This window comes from Hemibagrus wyckioides, linkage group LG03 (genome assembly GCF_019097595.1).
Source record: "Hemibagrus wyckioides isolate EC202008001 linkage group LG03, SWU_Hwy_1.0, whole genome shotgun sequence".
NCBI classification, from domain to species: domain Eukaryota; kingdom Metazoa; phylum Chordata; class Actinopteri; order Siluriformes; family Bagridae; genus Hemibagrus; species Hemibagrus wyckioides.
In genome coordinates, this window is record NC_080712.1 from 28,132,340 (window position 1) to 28,138,575 (window position 6,236).

General features: G+C 37.9%; 1 pseudogene; it reads right to left on the reverse strand.

Annotated features, from left to right (window-relative positions):
- Positions 1-4,187: 4,187 nt before the first annotated feature.
- LOC131351052 (otoraplin-like) lies at positions 4,188-5,984 on the reverse strand (annotated as a pseudogene).
- Between the last annotated feature and the right edge of the window lie 252 nt (positions 5,985-6,236).

Here is a 6,236-nt window from a genome sequence, read left to right on the forward strand (position 1 = left end):
TAAAAAAAACCTGACATTTGAACCCTGGCTGATAAAAAGACATTAAATTTATATGTAGTTTTCACTTGGCGGTTGTTCAGGAGTTTTCCATTAAACCGCTCAATGGCCGGTGCGGCTGCCTTCGCTGACTCGTACTGGACATACCCAAAGCCTTTTGATTCCACAACCTTCAGGAGAAACACAGTGGGTCAACACACAACAACACACTAATCATGCAACACCGATATTTAGCTATTCAGAACAGGTCAAAGGTCAAAGCTTGCATGACATGATCCTCCCGAATGTTGAGAAAATGGTGAACAGGGAGGTGCTGTTCATAGACCCATCTAGGTTCCTGATGAAAATTTTGACCCCCTTGATGGTCTTGTCTTTGGGTTTGCAGTTAGACCACATGACACGCATGGGTCGCCCCAGGAGCAGTTCAAAATTTAACATGTTTATCAATCAGAATTAGAATCTGTAGATAAATTTTCTTACCAAATAAGTTTTAGAAATTTCTTGTGAACGTATGCTTAGTTTAATAGATAAACAAGGAAACAAGGTCAATGTGATGCTGACACATTTTTTATGTATGAATATAATCCACTCCAGAATCCCACTTTGCCTCTCCAAATCATTAAAATATATCTGTCAACATATATTACATATTATATATACACTGACGAGGCATAACATTATGAGCAGTGAGAGGTGACACTCTCACTCAATAACACTGATGATCTCCTTAGTGGGTGGGATATATTAGGCAGCGAGTGAACATTTTGTCCTCAAAGTTGATGTGTTAGAAACATGGGCAAGTGTAAGGATTTGCGCGAGTTTGACAAGGGCCAAATTGTGATGGCTAGACGACTGGATCAGAGCATCTCCAAAACTGCAGCTCTTGTGGGGTGTTCCCGGTGTGCAGTGGTCAGTATCTATCAAACGTGGTCCAAGGAAGGAACAGTGGTGACCCGGAGACAGGGTAATGGATGGCCAAGGCACATTGATGCACGTGGGGAGTGAAGGCTGGCCCGTGTGATCCGATCCAACAGACGAGCTACTGTTGCTAACTGCTAATGAAGTTAATGAAGAAAAGAATACACAGTGCATGACAGGTCAGGGGTGTTTAGTTAGCAAAAGGGGGACTGCAGGTGGTCATAATGTTATGTCTGATTGGTGTAACCTATATGCACAAACAAGTATTTCTGTAAACAAACCCAATTTGGCAACCCTGACATCTTCCTCCACTTCAAACCTATGCTTGTCAGCTGCCACATTGTGACCTGCAGGTCCTTGCCTTTCCGCACACATGTGTAAGTGTCTTAGATTGTTCTATCATAAACTGTCTCTGTACATAATAGTATAGCTGTATGAAGATGCTACTGTAGCATTCATACAGAATCTCATTGTTTTCATAAGCTCTGCATTCTGAATACATATCACAATAATACTGACTTGACTTGAGCAGATTGTTGTCAGGGAAACTACTGTATATCTTGACTTTTTCATATATATCACATTCATACATTTTATCATTGTCGCTGATCTGGGATATAAAAAGAAGTTTTAATATCTTGTAGGGCATAAATGAATATCTCTAAAACGGAAAAGAGATATGATCAGCCCCATCTCTGTTCTAATGACGTACTACTGGATATTGGACATCTTTCATTCATGAACACGGAGGCAGAAGAAATTCTGCTTAAATGAAATAGGAAAAGCTTAACCCTTTAAACTCCTGGGCTTTGTCAGAGGGACCAGACACTCATCGGTTTCAGTAACTAAACAGCTTTGTATTACTGAGTCATCACAGTTGTTACTGAATAATAGGCTTTAAAACAAATAAGTTGAGACTGTAAAAATGTGTGTGAGAAAGAAAGATCTATCATGTAATAATAATGTACTATATAATGTAATAATGTAATGTACTATAAAGGTTATCATACCGCAGGGGCTGTGCTCAGACCTGAAGGTACTGTTCATTTGAATGTGCTAGCTCTAATATGTCTAATAAGTTGTTTCTATAGTAATGTCTCACACACTGGGCCTTGTGCTGCGGATGTTTGACATAAACTGAGGCTAATAATAAACCTGATTATAAAAGGTTATGTAGCTAAGAGAATATAACGGTGATATACTGAAGTTTCCTCTTATATATAACATTAATGCTAGGAGTCTCCAGTGTCAGTCCTTTGTAAAAGTGTGAAAGTTTGCCAGTGTGTGTGTGTGTGTGTGTGTGTGTTTGTGTGTGTGTGTGATTTTCAATGTTTAGTAAAATGTTTGATTTATTACCTGACTTCAGAGTTACCAGGATAAGGCATTTATTCCAGTGGGATTTGTTCTCATCTACTTTTACAACATACAACCTGACTCTATCCACTGTGATATATTTACCCACTCTTGTTTTCCTCTTAATGCGCTTCTTTTTTATTTTTAAATCTGCTAGAATTGGAAATAGAAACAGAGTTCAGCCCACCTACTCCTGTGTAACTTTGCATCTCGCTGAACTCGAACTCGAAGGTAGATTATCCTGAATATCTGGCACAAAAAAAAGACTAATTTGAAAACTGGCATATTTCCCAAAGTAACATTTTCTAGCTTTACTAGCACTCTGTCAAATGTCTTCTGCAACTTCACTCTGCCTGTGAACTTCCTAAGTAATTTGTATTCCTTCAAGGTCAGCCCTCGGTGCCAGATGGAGCATTAACACACTTCCCTGCAGCTCCCCTCCCTCACTATATGGGACATGATCTCTGGCCAGACCTTCCCCGATCCTCATTCAGCCAAGTGTTTCATAAGCTGTCCTTTACCCCGTGTACAGTACTGCTTTTAATTTGATCAAATTCTCCGGTAGGAATTCGTTTCTGTTGGCTTTCAAGTCACAGCCAATATTAAAACAAATTATACAAAAAATGTCAAATGTTTTAATGTTAAGTATTTCTTCGCACCCACTTATACTCTGTCTGCCATTTTTCATCGTTTTAAAAGGGCAATTATAGTCGACTTCAAGGTTATGATCAAACTGCACCAGAATACTAAGATCAGTCTGTTCAAAATGAAACAAAATAGGAATGAACAGGAGGTGGTATGATATGAAGCTTGCGGGTAAGAGCAAGTTCTGAAACATGAAGCTCATGAGACAAAGAAAACTTTGTTAATTAGCATGCGGTGCAAAATGCATTCAACCAGTGAATGAACTGGAGTGATGTAACACAAGTTGAGGAAATGTCAGATCCAGAACTCACACACCATGTTGACAGAGCTGCCATTTCTACCTCTGTGTGTTTCTCGACGTTTTTAATTGTTACCTCAGGGCATAGCTTTTTTTTAAACCTCCCAGTTTAGGCAATATTTGATGCGCTATAAATACAGATAAATATATTGGCATTGTCTCATAATGTTGACTAGGATATATCTACAAAGTTAAAATCACTTCACATGTTCATTTGTGTCTAGCTAGATTCATAAACACTCCATGTGCTACATCAACATTAAGGTTTTTGCTTTTTACAAGATAATATTTTGACTAATTTCTACTCTGCTCCAGTGGCATCCAATCAGCGCTGGTGACATTTCATGTTCTCCAAACACATAAAGATTTCAAAATAAGGTTAGGCTTTCCTCCATGGTAGTAAGTAATTAACAGCTTGACACGATAAAACAAAAGCTCTATTTATGACGGCAAATTGAATTTAGTAATATGCACTAATAGTCCTATAGAAGTGACAGAGAGAGAGAGAGAGAGAGAGAGAGAGAGAGAGAGGAAGAAAGAAAAGAAAGAGCTATTCAGCTCCATCAAATAACCACAACACAAAAACATCCCCTGAGAAATGAATCAGCGTTGCACAACAGCCCAATAGAAATAGTAATAAATGTTAGTAGTGCAACCTTCATTTCCAGGAGAATCCTTTACCTGGCAAATTTCACAGACAGATGGCCTAGATCATTTTTACAATGCCAATTTCAATCACAGACCATCAAACCATACTGTCTTTTTGTTGAATTAGTCTACAATATGTGTTAATATTGCATGAACCCTATGTCATGATGGTTGGTTGAGATATTAAAACTGTCAGGCTGAGTCTTTTCAGCACAAGGTCTCATTGTATACAGGCAGAAAACTAATACACATATTGTACACACAGGAACACACACACACACACACTTATTGAAAGAGAAATGAGCAGCCGTCATTCGTGCTTTCTAATTTTTTTAATAGACTTTATTAGTGTATAATACTGCAGGTAATGCTCCTCATCTTGTAGTTTAATCAACTTTTGATTACATTTTGTATGACACATGCAAGAATAGTATACAGGACAAAAAAAAATTCAGGATCCAGGATCCAGCATTTCATTGAACGTAGTCTCTCCTTTTCAAACGCAGAAGAAGTCCATCTTCTACACGAACACAACGAGAAGGTCATTACAACATGACCAAATTGTACTTCTCTTATTTCTATACTAGAGAAACAGCATACTCACTTTTGTATCCATTTCGATGGTTTTCTTCATGAAAATCTGAGTTTCATTAACATGGTTACTAGGGAAGTAGCCAATGATACCCATCTGGTCCACATAGCGCTCACCATAAACCTGCAAAATAGACGTGTAATGATTTCACAAATAATATTCTTTAAGGGATATTAAAATGAGAACGAAATTGTGTTCTTTATTGCTCACACGTGAAAAGGAAATACAGCATGTGCAACATGTCTCCTTCTCGAATGTTTCAAAAGAGATAGCTGTAGATTCAGCTCCTCTAAGAGCATCTGATTAGCGATATATCGCAATATCCATAACATTTCTTCTGTATACACTCATCACCCCCTTTTATTAAGAAGACCTGTGCACATGCATATTCATGCAATTATCCAGTCAGTCAATCATGCGGCAAGAGGGAAATGCACTTGTTTCCATCTCTCCAAATATGGTCTTGGTCATTAGAAGAAAAATCTCACTTTTCACATGTTTAAAAATGAAAGAAGAAGTCTTACTGAGGTGTTCTCTTTCACCATGCTGTTCCCTGTTCCTGAAAAATAGCACCCTAATGCAATCATGGCTTCACACACTGCCTTATTCATGACTCCCAAGAACCAAACAAATGCCCCTACCCACATTTTTAGCACCATTCTCTGTATTTTACTGCTGTGTTACGGCCTTATCAGTTTTTATTAAAGCTATCTTGAGCTTGTTTCTGGTTGACTGTTAAACCTGTGTGTGCTTGTATTGCTGTCCATTATAATAAGCTTTATATGTAGATTTTTCCAGTTCAATCGTGAGTCATTTTGAATTAACGTATTTGCAACATTTGCGGAAAACATGGATCTTTTAGGGACGTATAGACATATCAAAACAGATCATGGAGTGGAGCACTAATACCTGGAGAGAAATTATTCAGAAACAACAGCTGAGATGTTAGTTACAGAGATACTCACACTCCCATACCAGAAGACTCCAGCACCATCTACTGGCTTTAGTTTAGAATAGACGTATATCATCTGGCCTTTCTTCAGGTTGATGAATCGACAGTCAGAAGCAATGTAGTCCTCAAGAGCTTGCGCTGCTGAGATGACGTCTAGACAGGAATATTATATTTCATCACTCACATATTGATATATATACCGATTTTCACAAAGGCTAATCGTCAAATGAGGCACATTTTTATTTCGTTACAGAAGACATTCCACTTACATGAGCAGTGCTTGTCTGCACATATTTTTCGTTCAGCCAGTTTCTCCATAAAGACAGCATTTGATGCGTGAAACAGAAATCCAAAGGAAAGAACAAAGAAAAGGAGGCAGTGTGATTTCTCCATTTTCAGATCAGGTCCAGTTAGAAGTGACTTCTCACTGCAGTTTATCCCTTCACACAGAGACAGCAGAACAAACTTCCCCGGATCAGCCAACAGACTGGGAGATTTGGAATTTTTGGAAGAGGGGGTGGCAGTGCTCTGTTTGCTGAGCTAATATTTTTCTCATCTCTGTGAAATACTCTCTTGTTCATATTGAATTATAATATGTCTTTTTTAAAAAGGTCTTTTAAGCTGCTAGCTTGAACTGTGAAAATTGTGCCATGCATATTGTGATTGTTTTTGTTTAGTAATATAGGCATTTATTTTTTTTATTAAAATCTGGGTAGCATATAGATTTTATACATAGTCCTCCAGTTTAAATATACATGGAAGTCTGGATTTATTGCCAATGCTAGATAAAGTTGACAAAAAAATGTGATAACTAATAATGTAGTAATTGCTGA